The sequence below is a fragment of the Chiloscyllium plagiosum genome, chromosome 17 (genome assembly GCF_004010195.1).
Source record: "Chiloscyllium plagiosum isolate BGI_BamShark_2017 chromosome 17, ASM401019v2, whole genome shotgun sequence".
In the NCBI taxonomy this organism is placed as follows: Eukaryota; Metazoa; Chordata; class Chondrichthyes; order Orectolobiformes; family Hemiscylliidae; genus Chiloscyllium; species Chiloscyllium plagiosum.
The window spans coordinates 43916309-43936608 of record NC_057726.1 but is presented as its reverse complement, the minus strand read 5'-3'; the positions used below and the strand labels follow the sequence as shown (position 1 = coordinate 43936608).

Genomic DNA, 20300 nt, shown 5'->3' with positions numbered 1-20300 from the left:
TTATTATCTGATAATTTGGATCCCTTTTCTCTTTCGTGGATTCACATAGTCCACTGATGAAACTAAACTGACTACTTTTTAATAAGTATTGTGCTCAGCAAACAATTAAAAGTGATGATTTGAAATGCTGTTTTGAAATATATTCAAACAAAACTTTATCAATTACCTTTAACCCATTTTTAAGATTACATTTAATATGTAGAATAGTTTTCAAGTTTACCTGATTCAAATCTGCATGGCCGCGATGAATTGATTTAATCTGCAATCTTAGTTATCCCCTTTTTTTGTTTGGTTGGGAACATAAGTGTCATACAGTGTACTGGTTAAGAACTTTACTGGGGTCACTGCTTTTATTATAAGCCCAAACATCTATCTGGGCTTTATTTTAATACCAAAGTCGAAACCTGGGATAATTGGCTGTGCAGGAACATAATTTCAAAGGGACCTACATTTAGAGCAACATTTCTGGTATCTTTCTGACAAAGTTTATTAATGTGCATCATCATTTCATTGAGCCATGTATAAAAGACAATTCTAGAGTTTCTGATGGTTTCTTTGATTAAAATTGCCATTTATACTTGCTATCTTATTCTTCATTACCATATTTTTACTTTTGAGTTGCCACTTTAGTAACATTATCCATGATCTTTTTATACTTGCAACCTTACATGGAATTAAAAATAACATTGAAAGCATGATAAGTGCTGAAAATGGGAATGCTTTTAAAATTACTTCAGACTTGCATTAAGATTTTAATGATGGGAATGATATAACCAGAGGTTGATTTGAAACCAGTGTGTTCTTCCCAGCTGCCTTTGCAGTATGCAGCTGTAGCTCCTATTTTTATAGCTCTCAATGTTTTCATTCAGCATGACAGGCTGAGTCCTGTTTAGCCAGAAGTACAAATGTGATAATCAAATTTTATTGTTACAGTAGTGAAAACAATTATGTAGAGTGATGAAGAAGTCCATTGTCAGCAGTTGCAGAAGGGTTAAGAGTAACAAAGAAGAAGCCATGACAAATATTACTGAGGTTAATTTTGATCAGCCCCAAAAATGGGCTTGGAGATTGGGCTGAGCGATTATCCAGTGCTCGTTGACTGCAGTCAGGCAACATGCCAACTTCATGCTGCCGGTTGTTTTAAGTGATTTCGGCTTCTGTTCAGAATTAACAGTGCTTTCGCTGGTGGGACGCTGATGGGGCCTCTATCACGGCATTAAAAGTTTGCTTGCAATTCTTGAAGAGAAGGAGCAGGAATCGAATCTGTTCCCAGAGACCTGGAAAAATGGAAGCATGTGAGGCCTACTAGAGACTTACAGGAAACTTAATACCTACTCACTAGACAGTATGGAAAATATGGAAAAAGCTTCATATTTGAGTTCAGGGGCAGGAGCCGAAGCTGCAGATATTAAACTATATCAGGAAAGGGGTGAAGATGCCTGGACCGTTTGGTCCTCTCTTTCTCCCTACACTCTTTGATCTCTTTAGCTTTAAGAGCCATATCTATCTCTTTCTTGAAAACATTCAATGTTTTGGTCTCAACTGCTGTCTGTGGCAGAGTTCCAAAAGTGCAACACTCTCTGGGTGAAGACAGTTCTCCTCATCTCAGTCTTAAAAGGCCAACCCTTTGTCTGTGTCCTTTAGTTCTGTCCTCATCCCTCACCTGCTCTGGTTATCAGGAATATCCTTCCTGCATTTATCTTGTCCGTCCTGTTAGAATTTTGTATGTTTCTATGAGATCCCCAACACCCTCACCCCACCTCATTCTTTTGAACTCCAGTAAATATAATCCAAAGCAACCCAAGTTCTCTTCATACATCAGCCCTGACATTCCAGCAATTAGTCTGCTAAATTTTTGCTGCAGGTCTCCATCTCCTTTCCTGGATAAGGAGACCGAAACTACACATAATACCCAGGTGCAGTCTCATCAAGGCCTTGTACATTTGCAGTAAGATATCCCTGCTCCTGTACTTGAATCCTCTCTATGAAGGCCAACATACCACTTGTCTCCTTCTGGAGAATCAGTTAGCAAAAATTCTAACAAGGATGCAGGAAATGGCGAAGGAGTGTATTAAATATTTTGCTTCATTTTTTGAGGCAGATGACCCAGTAGAATTGTTTAATAGAATTCCGATAATATTAAATAATCAGGAAGCTAGAGGAGGAAATAAACACAATAACAATCAAAAGAGAAAAAGAACTAGGGAAATTAATGGGGCTAATAATTTGGTTTGATCTAGTGGGTTGCATCATATGATTTTAAAGGATGTAGCTACAAAGATAGCTAATTCATGGTTAGTAATCTTCTAGGAATCCTTATAATCTTTTCCAGAATCTGTGAAAATAGATTGACACCCTAATTCAAGGAGCAGCGCTCTGAAAGCACAAATAAACCTGTTGGTGTTGTGTTACTTTTCACTTTATATATCCTAATTCAGAAAGGGAAGGAGACAAAAAAAAGTTAACAGTTAACAATCTTCAGTCAGAAGTACTGATGGAATGATCCATCTCAACCTTGTCCAGGGGTCCCCAACATCTCAGAAGCCAGCGTTCAGACAATTCTCCTCACTCCATGTGATATCAAGAAATGGTTGAAGGCATAGGATACTGCAAAGGCTATGGACCCCGAAAACATTCTGGCAATAGTACTGAAGACTTGTGTCCCTGAATGTGCCTCACCAGTAGCCAAGCTCTTTCAGCACAACTACTACACTGACAACTACCCACCAACGTGGAAAATTGCCCAGATTTGTCCTATACACAAAAGTAAGACAAGTCCAACCCAGCGAATTACAACCTCATCAGTCTACCCTTAATCAGTAAAGTGATGGTAGGTGTCATCAAAAGTGCTATCAAGTAGCACCTGCTCAGCAATAACCTGCTCAGTGATGCCCAGTTTGTGTTTCGCCAGAGCCACTTAATTCCTGACCTCATTACAACCTTGGTTCAAACGTGGAAAAAAAGAACTGAATTCAGTGAAAGTATTGTTCAAGGCATGATGCTGATGCTAGGCCGATTCAAATGTAATTGAAACATAGGTGTAATTGCTGAGGCTGCAGATACATAAGGCTCCTTGTCAAGGTAATTAATATTTCCATTTGAATGAAAATGAAATGAGGATACCTGGAATATAGAATTCTGTTCGTCTCAAGCCATTACTCTTATGGGAGGCACTTAGTCTTAAACCTTGGTGTAAGAATGTGGCTTTTGTGCATGTTGAAGCTCAGGTACAATCACACACAGTGGATGTGTCTGGCAGTAGATCTTTCTTCATGAATAAGATGCAGAATGTAAGTTTGAATACAGAGCAATTTATGATAAAGACCTGAAATTCAGATAGGAGTAACACTCACTATGCATCTTGTCCTAATTTTCTCAATAGTGTAGCACTGTCATGAAATTGTGATGATTGAGAGATCTGATGAACTGCATAGAAAGAAGTGTCAGACCAAATGCATCACATAATCTATTATTTATTTCCTGATAATGCACTGTTGGAAAAAGCCTTGAAATAATATCAAACCAGTCAGCTAATGACATATACCTTGTAGAGTCTTTCTCAGTTCACCTGCACTGCCCTTTTCCATCTTGATCATCATACTTGATACATGACAGAAAAATTCAACAAATGCAAATTAAGCAAAATAACAGTGTAGTTGTTCATTGTGTATATCATAGACAGTAACAAGTCACTGACAGTATAACGTTAGGTTTCTGCTGAAATTCTAAAACCTATGTAAATTGCTCCCACTGTTTTTGATGTAATTGTAATTGATCCAATAACTTCTTGCCTTATGACTCCAGAATGCATACATTTTTGAGTGTAGTCGAGGACAATCTTAAGTGTTTTTGAATGTTACAAAATACTTGGGTTTCAGAATCTATGTTAAAAGGATTGTCTAAATATGTGAATTCTCAATTTGTAGTTCAGACTACTTTTGATATAGTCTCTTATTTCTAAGTCATATTTATTATTCATTTATCTATATGTGAAACACTTGGCTCTCAACTGCTTCAAACCAGAAAACTAAACATGATTTTCATGTTCATTTGCATTGTCATTCATAAAAAAACTAACATGGTGCCAGATACATTGTGACTTCAGAAATGTATGACTGAGTGATTGGAAGTGACAAGGTTATATAGCAATAAGACATGAGCATCGCCGAACTGTTGATGAGGGTCAACAAATGCACTTTTGCCAGCCCAGTACCAGAATTCAGAAAAACTGTATCTATTTGTTATTTAATCATCTACAAAACGTCTGATGATTCACCAAGGATTGACAAACTTAAGTTGATATTATGAGAAAAGGCAAATCGATAATGTAAAATCACATTAGAAATTTAAAAGTTTATAGTTGATAAGAATCCGTTATGTAGAAAACCATTTTATAAAACTAGGATTGTAACAGGTAATTGAAAGGTTTATAATTTGTCATTTACAATGACTCACTGGTCTCTTGCTGAGCTAATCCCTATGGGGAGCAGTAATTATTGGTCACCATTATGTTTGCAAGCATCTGAAGCGATTAAATTTCCACCACACATATTTTGGTGAATCCTTTCAGATCAGCTCTGCATTCTTTTCAAGTTGGTTGCCATAAGTGAGGAGTCATGATTCTGGTCGCACAGCAGTTATCATAATGCTGAAATAGTGTTCTTAATAATTTTCTGTTTTACTTCTTAAGTGGCATGCTGCATAATTAGACAACATAGCCCAGCAGGAGTCAAACAAACCATGAATATATTCTACATGAGTCACCTAATATTTTCATAAAGGCAGTGTCGTTATTGGCAGCAGTTTTAATGGATTTTTGTCCAAATTTCAAAGCCAGACAAAGCCTTGTTTGTTATAATATCAGCTTAAGATGTTTAAAGTACAAACAACTGCTGCCTTGAAGCCTCTGAGAGGTCAAAATTTGGTGCCAAAATTAAATTATTTTCCTGACCTGCGTCTTTTTATTGGAAAAGTCTGTAATGAAAACAAGTTCTCCAAATTTAATCTGTATTCAGTGTCAGCAAGTTGCTTTGGATGTTTTTTTGGGGCTTTTTTTGTGACAGTTCAGTGAGTAGTATGCAAACAATCCTAGCTAACCTTTATTCTGGGCCTCCTTAAATCAAAGGCACAACCTAATTTCAGTAGCCACAAAATGTTTAATCCTATTTGTGTAACCAAAGTTCAAATATGAGTCTGTTATGATCCCAGATCAGGGGATAGTGACAACTGCAGATGCTGGACAGTCAAAGTTGATAAAGTTTGGCACTGGAAAAAGCTCAGTAGGTCAGGCAGCATCCGAGGAGCAGAAGGGTTGCTGTTTTGGGCAGCATCTTTCATCAAGATTGATAAAGTGTCCTGCCTGAAACGTCGACTCTCCTGTTCCTCAGACTCAGTCTGACCTGCTGTGTTTTTTTTCCAGAGCCACACATGATCCCAGACCAGATCAAATTTATATTGCAATCTACCCAAAGACTGTAAACCCTTTTCTTAAAAGATGGCAAAGTGTGTGAGAACCCAGGTATTTCCTGTGAGTATAAAGAACAATATTTCATGGTATTGATCAAGCAATAATAAACTTCACTTTACAAAGTTAGAAAAGTAAAATCTATAAAATTATATTCTAACATCCAGAATTAATGTGAAGGTGGGTATGTCGCTTGGAGAGGAACTTCCAGGTAGTGAAGTTCGCATTACATCTGATGACCTTGTCTTTCTCAACAGTACAGGTTGAAAAACATTGTCAAAGGAACCTTGATGAAATGCTACACCACATCTTGTAGATGGTACACACTGCATCAATGGTACACAGTATGAATATTTAATATAGTGAATGGGATACTGATCAACCTTGCTGCTTTGTCCTAGGTGGTGTTGAGGTTCACAAATGTATTTGGAACCACATTTATCTAGGCAAGTAGAGGGTATTCTATCATTCCTGACATGTGTGTTATCGATGGTGAACAAGTTTTAGGATGCAAGTTACTCACTTCTAATCTGCTGTTGTAGCCACAGTACTGTGATGTGCAGTCCAGTTTATTTTCTAGTCAATTGTACTTATGTGGCATGAATATTGCTTGCTACTCATCAGCCCATGGTTGAATTTTGTCCAGGTCAAGCTCCTTCTGGACACAGACTATTTCAGTATCTGAACAATAGTGATTGTTACTGAATAATGTGCAATCAGCAACAAACCTCCTCACCTCTGATGTTATGAAGAGTTGATGAAGCATCAGAAGATGGTGGTGTACCTAACACACTATGTTTAAAATTTCCTACAGTAAGTACTCCTCTACTGAGGTAGGATGGGCTGAGATTAGAAACACAAAAGGAGAGGTTACCCCATTGGGAGTTTTCTATAGGCCTCTAAATAGTTCCAGAAATGTAATAGACAATAGATGCAGGAGTAGGTCATTCTGCCCTTTGGGCCTGCACCACCATTCAATATGATCATGGCTGATCATCCTTAATCAGTATCCTGTTCCTGCCTTATCTCCATAAGCCTTGACTCCACTATCCTTGAGAGCTCTATCCAACTCTTTCTTAAATGAATCCAGAGACTGGGCCTCCACTGCCCTCTGGGGCAGAGCATTCCACACAGCCACCACTCTCTGGGTGAAGAAGTTTCTCCTCATCTCTGTCCTAAATGGTCTACCCCGTATTTTTAAGCTGTGTCCTCTGGTTCGGCACTCACCCATCAGCAGAAACATGTTTCCTGCCGCCAGAGTGTCCAATCCTTTGATCATCTTATATGTCTCAACCAGATCCCCTCTCAGTCTTCTAAACTCAAGGGTACACAAGCCCAGTCGCTCCAGTCTTTCAGTGTAAGGTAATCCCGCCATTCCAGGAATTGACCTAGTAAACCTACCAGCACTCCCTCAATAGCCAGAATGTCTCTCCTCAAATTTGGAGACCAGAACTGCACACAGTACTCCAGGTGTGGTCCCACCAGGGCCCTGTACAGCTGCAGAAGGACCTCTTTGCTTCTATACTCAATCCCTCTTGTTATGAAGGCCAGCATGCTATTAGCCTTCTTCACTACCTGCTGTACCTGCATGCTTACCTTCATTGAGTGGTGTACAAGAACCCCCAGATCTCTCTGTACTGCCCCTTTACCTAAATTGATTCCACTTAGGTGGTAATCTGCCTTCCTGTTCTTGCCACCAAAGTGGATAAGGATCCATTTATCCACGTGAAAGTGCATCTGCCATGCATCTGAGCACTCACCTAACTTGTCCAGGTCACCCTGTAATCTCCTAACATCCTCATCACATTTCACCCTGCCACCCAGCTGATGAAATTTGCGAATGTTATTGCTAATACCATCTTGTATATCCTGAAGATAGATTGTAAAAAGCTGCGGTCCCAGTACTGATCCGTGCGGTACCCCACTGGTCAGTGCCCGGCATTCCGAAATGGAGGGGGGGAGGAGTGTGGAAGGATGAGAGAATGCAGGCTGCGGCCCTATGAAGCAGGGGGAGGGCTTGCAGTTCGCCTGTGTGGGGATGTGGGAGACTACAGGAGCCTGGCGGCCAAGGGCTGGCTGAAAGGCAGCTGGAGGGACGGAGGGAGGGAAGCACGCACGGAGGAGGAAGAGCAAAGAGAAAAGAGAAAAAAAAGCCAAAGGGGATAAAGAGAAAGAGCAAGAAAGAAAATGTGGCTGGCCAGCACGCCTTGAAGTAGGGAGAAAAGGCAAGGGCCAGCGCCTACGGCCATACTAGTCTGAAAACGCCAGATCTCGTCTGATCTCGGAAGCTAAGCAGACTCAGGCCTGGTTAGTACTTGGATGGGAGACCGCCTGGGAATACCAGGTGCAGTAGGCTTTTTCCGCCAGCAGTGGCTGCTCAATCAGGGAGATTGCTTGTGTCTTCCCCAGTGAACACAGATCTGAAGTAACAATTCAATTCTTCTGTCATTTCTTTGTTCCCCGTAATATATTCCCCTGTTTCTGTCTTCAAGGGCCCAGTTTTAGTCTTCATTTTTTTGCCTTTCACATACCTAAAAAAGCTTTTACTATCCTCCTTTATATTTTTGGCCAGTTTATCTTCGTACCTCATTTTTTCTCTGCGTATTTCCTTCTTAGTAATCCTCTGTTGTTCTTTAAAAGCTTCCCAGTCCTCCGTTTTCCCACTTACCTTTGCTATATTATACTTTTTCTTTTTAACTTTATATTTTTCTTAACTTCCCTCATCAGCCATAGCATCCCATGCCTCCTCCTAGTATCTTTCTTCCTTTTTGGAATGAACTGATCCTGCATCTTCTGCATTGTACACAGAAATATCCGCCATTGTTCCTCCACTGTCATCCCTGCTAAGGTATTGCACCATTGAACTTTGGCCGCTCCTCCCTCATAGCTCCATAGTTCCCTTTATTCAACAGAAATATTGTCACTTCCGTTTGTACCCTCTCCCTCTCAAATTGCAGATTGAAGCTTATTGTATTATGGTCACTACTTCCCAATGGCTCCTTCACTTCGAGGTCCCTGATCAATTCTGGTTCGTTGCACAATACCAGATCCAGAATCGTCTTCTCCCTGGTAGGCTCCAGCATCTGCTGTTCTAAGAATCCATCTCAGAGGCACTCCACAAAGTCTCTTTCTTAAGGATAGGATAGCAAAGATGATCCTCAATTGGAGCGAGAGTGGCAGAGTAGTTGTTATGGTGGACTTTAACTTTACAAATATTGACTGAGAATACTATAGTTCAAGTACTAGAGTTGCAGGTTAGCCAGGAAAGACCTAAAGAGAGAGCTAAGAAAAGCAGGAGGGGACATGAGACATCATGGTGGATAGTTGAAAATGTGTTGCTGGAAAAGCGCAGCAGGTCAGGCAGCATCCAGGGGACAGGAGAATCGACGTTTCGGGCATAAGCCCTTCTTCAGGAAGCCCTTCCTGACGAAGGGCTTATGCCCCAAACGTCGATTCTCCTGTTCCCTGGATGCTGCCTGACCTGCTGCGCTTTTCCAGCAACACGTTTTCAGCTCTGATCTCCAGCATCTGCAGACCTCACTTTCTCATCATGGTGGATAGCATCAAGGAAAACCCTAAGGGTTTCTATAGTTATATCAGGAATAAAAGAATGACTAGAGTTAGATTAGGGCCAAACAAGCATAGTAGTGGGAAGTTGTGCGTGGAGTGAGAGCAGGGAGGGGAAGCACTAAATGAATACTTCTTGTCAATATTCACACTAGAAAAAGACAATGTGGTCAAGGAGAATACTGAGATACAGGCTATTAGATTAGATGGCGACATCAATTTCACCAGGGCTTCTTAATGTCATGCAGGTTAACTGTTACATTGATGTCAAGAACAGTCATTCTCACTTTCCCTCTGGAGTTCAGCTCTTTGGTATTTGTGTCAAGACTGTAATGACATCAGGATTCAAGTGACTCTGCCAGAACCCAAACTGAGCGTGAGTGAGCAGATTATTGTTGTGTAAATGCCATTTGATAACTCAATTAACAACATTCTTCATTGCTTTGCTGAAGATCAAGAGTCGGCTGAGGGGTATTAATTGGCCAGATGAATTTGTCTTTCTTTTTATGGGAAGGATATTTCTAAGCAACTTTCCCGTTGAGCAGATTTCAGTATGTGGCTGCATGGACACTTGGCTGGGTGTGTGGCTAGTGCTGAAGCTCAAGCGTTCAGTATTATTGCTCAAATATTGTCAGGGCTCATAACCTTTGCAGAGATGTGATGATTGATAACTGAGTAAAAAAAGGTGTGATGCATTAAGCCAAAAATAATGCTTCAGCTTGAGGAATATAGTATTTGAAAATGCATTCACTGATCTTGACCATTTGTGTGAGACTATTAAACTTCTTGAAGCACTGCATCGACATCTTCAATGCTGTTATGTTCTATCTAATGGTCAGGATGTAAGGATACCTTAATGAGTTCTCTGCATGCTGTCATCATTGTATCACAGTATGTGACCTGAGGGTATAAGGATCTCAATATCCATCTTACTCCAGGATTACTTTAAGCATACCACATTACTGGAAGCATGTTACTCAATGTTTGCTCTCTAATATTCTAATATTTGTGTTTAATAGTTAGCTGTAATAAATGTCTGTTGGATTCTTCTATATTATGATAGCCACGTTTAGTTTCTAATGCAACAGGAGATAACAGCAGCATTGCCACATCAGGCAAAATATGTAGCCGGAGGCAAAATCACATTATGGACTAAAGTGCTGGCATTGACCATGATGGTTATCTGGTTCCTCTGTCTTTGCAATGTCTGTATGGAGAGTGTCTTCCTGCAACAGCACTACAGCCCTACATTAGAGAACAATACAGTATGCTATCTCTCTTCAGGCTTAGAGGGCAGCAGGGCCTGTTCCAGGGCTGTAAACTTTCTTTATTCTTTGTTCTTTGTTCAGTTGCACTATTATTCAATGCTCTTCCTGTATACAATCTCCTTTAACCATTTCTCTTTCATCATGTGGTTTGATGCACACAGAGAGTTTGGTCTTTAGATTAGATTAGATTCCCTACAGTGTGGAAACAGGCCCTTCAGCCCAACAAATCCACACCGACCCTCCGAAGAGCTACCCACCCAGACCCATTCCCCTACACCTAACACTATGGGCAATTTAGCATGGCCAATTCACCATGGATTGTGGGAGGAAACTGGAGCACCTGGAGGAAACCCATGCAGACACAACGTGCAAACTCCACACAGACAGTTGCCCGAGGTGGGAAGAGGCAGATTGGCCGAGGAGAAGTTAAGTCAAGCATTGCATTCAGGTTTAAACTTCAAATTTATCACATATTAACATTAAATACTGCAATACATAATCGTAATGTATATGCCAGGCTCTAATTTTTGAGTTACATTAGGTGTATATAACCTATCTTCTTTGTGTGTGGAACTGAATCTTCCAGTTTCGAGTATCTAGTAAGGTTTTATTCTTCTTTGAGAATTTTCCAACTCCACCCACGCTGTGGCATGTGTACTCAGTGATATGCAGATCTGTGACCCCATTGCAAGGTTGGTCCAGGATCCTGTAGCACTTATAGAACAGCTTCAGCAGTGGTTGCATTGAGAATGTACCTTTGCTTTTTAAGGAGAGCGGCCTAGCGAGCCTCTCATAATTTTGCACCCCATACTCAAGCCTGTAGCCACTTAACAAAGCACTTAGCACTGGCTCACACTGAAATCACACAACTGAGCCAGCAGCATAAAGTTTGCCTGCTTCTTCATTGGGCAAGCTTAACCAAACCTTATTTAACGTCATGGCCAAACATTAAACTGCCACCTTACAGACATAGATATTCTACATGTTTGTTTAAAAAGGAAATATATTTGTTATCCTAAGAGCAATTACATAATTCAAAATTGGCAGTATCAAAGGCAAATTCAATGCTAATAAAAAAAAGTAGAATACTGTGAATGCTGGAAATCTGACAGAAAAACAAAATGCTGGTGAAACCCAGCAGGTCTGGCAGCATCTGTGGAAAAAGAAATTGATATAACACTTTAGGGTGGCAAATTTGCATTGCAAAATAAAAAAAGCCAAAAGAACTGCAGATACTGAAAATCAGAAAGAGAAACAGAAACTGCTGGTAAAACTCAGCAGGTCTGGCAGCATCTGTGGAGAGAAATCAGAGTCAATGTTTTGGGTCACGTGACCCTTCCTCAGAACTCATGGTAGCTTGGAAAAAGTTTTTTTTATATGCAGTTGATAGGGTGGGGTAAGAAGTCAATAACGGGTGGATATAAAGCCTAAAGAGAGAGAAGAATGGTTGAACATACAAAGGAGTGGATAACAGTCAGTGTAGGAGAATGAATAGCTGCTAATAGGGACTTAGCGGCTAACAATGGGTTGTGTGTAATAGCTGACCATGTGATAACAAGGCCTGGTGCATGGGGGTGCAGGAAAGCATCGGGAAGGTGCTTCAGTCCAAAACTGAATTCAATATTGAGTCCAGATAGCTGTAGAGTTCCCAAGGGAAAAATGAGGTGCTGTTCTTCCAGCTTGCACTGAGTTTTGCTGGAGCAATGCAGCAAGCCTAAAACAGAAATATTGGCCAGGGAACAGGGTGGTGTGTTAAAATGGCAGACAATTGGAAGCTCAGGGTCTTTTCTGTGGGCAGAACATAGATGTTCTATGAAGTGGTCACCCAGTCTATGCTTCATTTCCCCAATGTACTGGAGACCACATTCTGAGCAATGAAAGCAAGAGACGGGATTGAGTGAAGTGCAGGTAATGTGCTGCTTCGCCTGGAAGGTGTGTTTTGGACCTTTGGATATGGAGGAGGGAAACGGGCAGGAGTTACACTTTCTGCTGTTGCAGGGGAAGGTGCGAGGGGCTGTAGGGACTTGTTGGGAGTGAAGAAGCAGTGGACCAGGGTGTCCAAGAGAACGGTCCTTGCGGAATGCTGACAAGGGAGGGGAGGGGGATATGTGTCTGATGGTGGCATCCCGCTGGAGGTGTCAGAATGGCAGCTAATGATCCTTTGTATGTTGCTGTTGGTGGGATGATAGGTGAGGATAAGGAGGAATGGTATCACTGTTGTGGGAGGGGAGACAGTGGGTGAGAGTTGAAGTGCGGGAGATGGGTCAGACTGGGCGAAGGGCTCTGTCAACCACAGTGCTGGCAAATCCTTGGTTACGGCAGAAGGTTGACCTCTCGGAGTCTCCCTTGTCAAAGTTGTCAGAACAGACGCAATGGAGACAGAGAAACTGTGAGAATGGAACAGAGTCTTTCATTAGTTATTCAAATTCTCATTAAAACTGGGAATAGTTATTCATGTAAAAGACTTGAGTGAGAGTTGGATGGAACAAGGCCAAAACGCCTGTGAGATTCAGAAGACTGGAGAGATTGATTGACAAAAGTTACTCCTCCACAGCCAAGTGGAATGGTGATGGGACATGAAAGGAAACAACAAAGCAAAAGATATACCCAGAGTTGATGTGCTGCTGTTTGTGAGAAATAAACTGAAACAAAGAAAAGAAAACAAAGTGCTTACATTGAATTCAACAATTTCAAAATATAAACAATGTTGCAAATTGCTTAATTGAAAGATGAGATGATGTTTGTGAAGTTGATCTCATTGATGGTTCTGGTTTAATTGAGATGGTAGTGCTGATATTTTGAATGGCCATTTTTATTCCTTGCTTCTGGACTGATTGGATGGAAATTAAGGTTGGGTTCAATGGCTGGTTGATTGACAAGGGAGTCACAGGATAGGGGGCCAAGCAATAAAGTAAGGAGCACAATCAGATCAGCTATGATTTTAAATTTTGGAGCATGCTCAAAGTGGCCTAATTTATGTGTTCATATGGTCACCCAGAACCGACCATAAAGCATAGCATCTAGTAAGATACTAGAGGGCACTTTGCATTCTTAGCACCGCAAATCACTGCCTTCTGGGCAAAAGGAAATATAGTCAGAATGGGAGGAAATTAAATTGGTCAACATTAAATTATTACTGATTGTAATAAAGGTGAACTTGGATTATGAAATAGATAATTGAACAGCGAAATGTTTCCAGCGCTGTTGGGACTGTTACCTCTTGAACACAGCTGGTCAAAGCTAGATTGATGTCCTGTAACTTTAATTCTGTTCGACTGCAGAGAGTTTAGAAGGCTGAAAGGGGATCTGATTGAGACGTATAAGATTATTAAAGGATTGGACACTCTGGAGGCAGGAAGCATGCTTCCGGTGATGGGTGGGTCCCGAACCAGAGGACACAGTTTAAAAATAAGGGGTAGGCCACTTAGAACAGAGTTGAGGAGAAACCTCTTCACCCAGAAGGCTGTGGAGGCCAAACACGCAGGACTTGGCTCACACATAGAAGAAAGTAAGTTTGTAGATTGAGCCAAAGTCCAACATGGTGCTGGCTCAAAGGGCAGAATGGCCTACTCCTGCACCTATTGTCTATTGGTGTCAGTTAGTTGCCTCCACTTGGTTGAGTGGGCTGTACAGTGTGGGTTTCTTTATTCCTGTACTTGAGACTACTCAATACTTGGAAGTAGGATAGAGAGAAGTGCACACCCATAGCGAAATCCATCTGATATTCTCTAATTACCATAAATAAGTAGATAATTGAGTGGTCAGCCTTACAGCCATGCAGACTGCTTCAGCAAACCCTTCCCTTGCACATCTCCAACCCCACCTTGCTGCTTGTAATATTCTGTTGTTTTTCTCCATGCAATACATTTTGGCCATTGGATTGTCATTTTGGGTTACTTCTACCCCTTGTCTCTCTCTTTCCTAACCTCACCAAAGTTGTAGTTCAGAAATTTACGTTGTCTGCACATTTATTTTATTCTACAATATAGATGTGATGCCTTTTCAAAGTAACAGATTGTCACATAATTTGACTTAGGACATTCCTTTTGATCCATAAATATTGCAAGCAGAAATTTATTGGGGATGCTGAATGATGTGAGCTATGGTAAGATGTGATTTGAGTTGATTTATTGTAGTTGCATGTTTCTACGTACAGTAAAAAGCCTTGTTTTGCAAGCTGTGCAGGTAGATCATAACAAGCAAGGACAAACAAACCATAGGGTACTTCGACAGAGTGAGACGTATAGCTTAGGCTGCACACAAGGTGCACAAAGCAGGATCAACATTATTTGAAGTTAGAGAGGTCCATTCAGCAGTCTAATCAACAGGGAAGAAGTGGTTCTTGAACTTGGTGCATGTCTTCAAGCTTTTTATAGTCTGCCTGACAGGATAGGTTGGAAGAAAAGGAGAGGGGCTTTGATGATGTTGGCAGCCTTTCTGCATCAACAAGAAATGTAAATGGAGTCCATGGATGAAAGGTTGGCTTCCGTGATGCTCTGGGCTGTGCATACAACTTTCTATTTGTTTCTTACTGTCCTGGACGGAACAATTGTCATACAGGTTGTTATGCACCCAAATAGAATGCTTTCCACGGTGCATCTGTAAAAGTTGGTGAGGGGCCTTATGGACGTGCTGAATTTCCAGAGCCGCCCGAGAAAAAAGAGGTGTTGTTGTGTCTTATTGACAGTCGTATCTACATGGGAGGTCCACGACAGATTCTCAGTTATTGTCACTCCTGGGAACTTGACACTCTCGACCATCTCTACCTCAGCTTCGTTAGTGTAGATGAGGACGGGTTCTCCTCCTTTCTTCCTGAAGTCAATGATCAGTCCTTTTGTTTAGCCAACATTAAGAGAGAGATTGTGATCATTGCACCAAACACTGGTTTTCTTCCTGCATTCTGAATCATCATTGTTTGATATCCATCCTGCCATGCGGTGTTGTCAGCAAACTTATAGATCATGTTCATTTGGAATTTCACCACACTGCCGTGGGTGTACAGGGAATACAGTAGGGGCTGTATGCATCCTTATGGGGCGCCAGTGTTGAGGGCTATCATGGAGGAGGTGCAGTTGTCGATCTTCACTGATTGCAGGACAATCCTATGAGAACGCAAATGAGGCCTGCCTTAATGTCGAGAGCAACTTGTTGCATTTTCTAACTCAGTTTTAGGTGCTGAGATGTGATTCTCACTAGGTAGCAGTGAGTTGTCTATTAACAGCAAGTACTGTTTGTTAACGGCCTCATGAACATGAAATCTCATCTCAGATATTTGCAACTTTCTATCCTGTGAGGAAACTAGATGATGACAATTCCCAACATTCAAGTCCAAGTGGGTATCTGGTCACTCCAGCTTGCTTCTGTGGACTGCCATCTTGTACACCTGGCAACAGAGTCTCTGGGCATGAAGCATGAGTACCAGCCACATGCACTCCTCAGTTTTGAACGCTGCAATCATGGCACCTCTTTGATCCACTTGAAGGACACTTCAGCACTTTGAAGCTACACTTGGAGCACACCAACAGTGAGCACTGGGATGAAGCGATCAGGACATTTGTGCACAGGAAGAGGCAGCCAGCTTATAGACTGGGCCAGGCTGCATCGCAGGACATTTTACTTGCTTTCTTGCCACTCACTCAGTCAGTGCCTATCTGCATGCTTACAACATCCTAGCCTTTCTTTGCTTGTCTTGCCTTGCTGTACTATGCCATTTAGAACATTAGCCTAAGGACTCTCAGTACTGCTGTATTGTTCGATGTTTATCACATACTGCTGCTTGTGCTCCGTCCAGGCTGCTTGTGCTCCGTCCAACTGTATGCTATATCAGGATAAAAGCAAGTTACAGCAGATGCTGGAATCTGAAACCAGAAGAGAAAATGCTGGAAAATCTCAGCAGGTCTGGCAGCATCTGTAAGGAGAGAAAAGAGCTGACGTTTCGAGTCTACCTGACCCTTTGTCAAAGCTAAGAAAAGGGAGAAATAGGGAGGTATTTATACTAGGCTGAGAGAAGGTGAGTCATGGCTCCAGAAGCAAAGGTAGCAATAAGGAGGTGATGATGACAGTGTATGTCTGTCCTTGGCCTGCTGTAATGTTCCAGTGAAGCTCAACGCAAACTGGAGGAACACCATCTCACCTTCCGACTAGGCACGTTACAGCCTGCCGGTCTCAACACTGAATTCAACAACTTCAGATGATTATCCCATCTCGACCCCTCTGTTTTCATTCTGCTCCGTAATTTTATTTCATTTATTTTTTTTTCACTGTTCTGTACTTCTTATTTCTTGATTGTCTCTCTTTCTCTCACTCCCCACTCTCCCCACTCTCTCATCACCTTTTTCCTCTCCTCTTCCCCCTTTGCTACCCTTCTCCCTTGTTTTCCATTTTGCCTCTGCTTCACCCATCCCCACATATTTTGTGGAAATAAGCAATGGAGATGTGGAGGTGGGTGGTGTTCTGTGGAAATTGGGGATAGGACTATTCCAGACTGGGGGCAAAGGTGGAGACACATCTTGAAGAGCAAACGGGGCATTGACAATGGGAAGATCGAGTTATTAGGAGGGTAAGCAGTTCAGAATGGAGGGCTTCGAAGGCAATGGGAAGGGTGGCTATTGACCACCAGACCTCTCTAGGGCAGTGTATATAACACAGCAGGCATTATTAAAGTGCGATGTTGTGGTTCAGGGGACAAGGTGAAAAGTTGGAGATGGAGCTCTGTCTGTTGTCTATCAACATGGCAGGGATTGGTAGAAATGGGCTGTCTGGGTACAGCAGAATCAAAGGGTCCATGAAAACCCGGGGGGTGGGGAGGGGACGCGGAACCATGTCCCTGGTGATCGGTCCAAGCCTGGTGCTAAGGGTGTACACTGTTTGCTGCCATCACTTGCTGTTCACTGGAGGAGATGCACAACTAGAAATCTAAAATAAAAATGGAAATAGCTGGAGAAACTCAGCAGGTCTGGCAGCATCAGAGGAGGGAAAACAGAGTAAATATTAATCAAGTGCCATTGCACCTGAACCATCAACTCTGCTTTCTCTCCACTGTTGCTGCAGACCTGCAGAGTTTCTTCAGCTATTTCCATTTTTGTTTTAGATTTCCAGGATCCACAGATTTTCTTTTCTGTTTGCTTTTTGTTTCATTTGTAATTGGATAATGCTTGGTGCAGCATTAGGGACAAGTAGGGACAAGTCAATGTCAGTTTGATAGGCAAAAGCATGGGCTCCACTTCTGCTGGACAATAGGATGCTGAAAGGGCAAGTCAGGCAATTGAAAAGTGCAGCTACATTTTCAGTGAGCAAATGAAATGTACACAGTGTGAAAGTGTTCTGGTCACAGGTAATATCCATCATTTCATTGGCCCTTACAAATTTCACATAGAGATCTCAGTGAGGCAGAGGCTATCATTTCTGCATGATCAGTGCAATTTAGAGGTTAATAGAATAATCCCAAAATACTGCTCTGTGTTAGGAAATTAGCTGGTGAAGCACCTCTACCAAGTAGTGGTTATGCCAAAGAACCATGAGTATTCTATACATGGCTGTCATTGATGGGCAGTGCCTGTCTCATTCTATGGAGGAGTGTTTGCAGTTGTTATCTGCAAGCTATGCCGGTCCTGTCTCTTCTCTGAGCTACGAATCCGTTCTGTTCCTTATATTCCCAAAATAGGACCCTGCTGGCAGCAGTCATGTATCAGCCACAGGTAGGATGCTGATCAAAGTAGTTGCCTTGTTCAGAAGGTGAAGGCAGATGCAAGAGGAACAGGGTTGACAGCAAACCCAGGAGCAGCACAAAGGCTGAAAGATACTCTGCTCAGGCAGATGTCTCAGCTGCAAGGCTCCTCACAATGCACTGGGGCTACAGGACTGCCGCCCTCAAATCCATTTCCTGTGAATGAGCAAGGTACAATATTAATGCAGGCTCCGTATGTCCTGAGACATCATAACAGAACTGTGCCGGAACTGGATGGGGAGTGAGATCTGCAGGAATTGGGAGTGGAGGGTAGCTGTGAAGGTGACAGCTATGTTAAAACACAGTCTACGTGACTGGTTCCTTTCCAGGAATGATGGGTGAAGTGTGTGGGATCTCTCTGCCATGTACTCACAAATACAGCAGGACAGTGACCAATGCTATCAGTGCAAGGTCACACCAGCTCATTTTGTTTTCCCATGACAAGGTCAGTGCTACAGCCTGGGCAGTGAGATTCAGGAACATAGCTGGGCTCCCCCAGACACAAGGGACCATTGACTGCACACATATGGCGCTGAGAGGGCAGTATCCCTACACTGCGGAATTCATCAACAGGAAGGTGTTCCATTCCATAATGTTTAGTTGATCTATCATCGCCGTTCCCACTTCCTGGAGGTGTGCCCACTACCATGACATTGCCATGACTTCTACATTCTGGAGCACAGGCAAGAAGCTGTTGCGTTTGAGGGTCATGGTGCCTCATAAAGCTAGTTATAGGAAAACAAGGATACCCAGTGCACCCATGGTGGATGACACCATTACACAACTCCCTATCTGATGCAGACTGCAGATACAGTGCTGACCTAATTCAGCAGGGCCACGGTATAATACAGCAACTGAAGATGTGGCCTAACTGTTTGGACCGGAGTGGGGGGAGAAAGGGGGGCCTCCAGTATAGCCTCGATAGCATATGTCACATTGTCATCATGTGCTGTACTCTGCACAATTAAGTCAGGCAACAAGGCGATGAGCTAGATGCTGAGGAACTGAGAGCAGTCGCCCAATAAGGAAGAAGAGGAGGAGCATGACAGAGCTGAGTTGTATTAGCTACAAACTAGACATAACCTGAGTGATGTCAGCTCCAACAAATGAGAACTGGGTTCAACAGCCATCATAAAGTGTTAAATAGTCATCTGTAGCATCAGATAGGGAGTTTAAACCAGCAGAGTTCGGACGGACTACCTTTAAACCAGAGAGTTCAGACGGACCACCTTTAAACCAGCAGAGTTCAGACGGACCACCTTTAAACCAGCAGAGTTCGGACCCGAACAGGACAAACAGTACAGACTACAGATTCAAAAACACCAGCAACAGTTCTCCTTCAAGATCCTCCGCTCCACGCTTGCAGCAATGCGCCAGCACCTAACCTCTCGACAGTCATCCCTGCCTCAGCTGAGAGCCACACTCTCTCAGAATTGCAAAGGACCCACTCTGTACCACATCCTCAGGAGAATTCATACTCTCAACAAACAGTATTTCAATTCCATCTCAAACATCAAAAACTGTAAGTACACCAAACTTTTATCTACCCAACTCCATAACCAGCACTCCTCAAACATTCCAGAAGATTCCCCTGGCCTCGGAAACTACTGAGACGCCATTAGCCATGCTGCTGATGCAGCTGCCACCCCCACGCTGATTGATTATGTCACTTCCTCTCCCATCACAGCCACTCCCACAACCACTTCCGCCCCTCACAATTCCTCATGCATCACACGTGACATCACTTCCCCCTCACCCACACCAGATCCCAGCTCCCAGCCCTGCCGAGTTTTTACCATCCCTCCAGACCTTCCCCTCATTGAGGACGAATGATCAGTCCTCAGCAAAGGACTCACCTTCATCCCCCTCTGTCCACATCAATGAATTTAATACATGCCGTGACGTCGAACAATTCTTCCGCCGCCTCCTCCTCAGAGCTTACTTTCACAATCAGGATTCCCGCCCACCTTCCGAGGACCCCTTCGCCCACCTCCACCCCGCGCTGGCCTATTACCTGCCCTCGACCTCTTCATTTCCAACTGCCGCCAGGACATTAACTTCCTCAACCTGTCTACCCCCTCCCCCACTCCAACCTCTCACCCTCAGAACGCGCAGCTCTCCAATCCCTCTGCTCCAATCCCAACCTCACCATCAAGCTAGCGGATAAAGGGGGTGCAGTGGTAGTCTGGCGCACTGACCTCTACATCCCTGAAGCCAAACGCCAACTCAAGGACACCTCTTCCTACTGCCCACTCGACCATGACCCCACCCCCCC

At 42.8% G+C, this 20300-nt stretch overlaps 1 long non-coding RNA gene and 1 other non-coding gene across 2 annotated transcripts in view; one reads left to right on the top strand and one right to left on the bottom strand.

The window, feature by feature from the left end:
• Window positions 1–865: 865 nt before the first annotated feature.
• Window positions 866–20300, bottom strand: part of LOC122558420 — a 430190-nt gene continuing 410755 nt past the window's right edge. Inside the window, exon 4 of the long non-coding RNA XR_006314126.1 lies at window positions 866–1277. This is a non-coding gene — a long non-coding RNA (uncharacterized LOC122558420). The remainder of the gene's footprint in view (window positions 1278–20300) is intronic.
• Window positions 7702–7820, top strand: LOC122558756. Its single transcript, XR_006314244.1, has one exon. It is a non-coding gene; the product is annotated as a 5S ribosomal RNA (ribosomal RNA).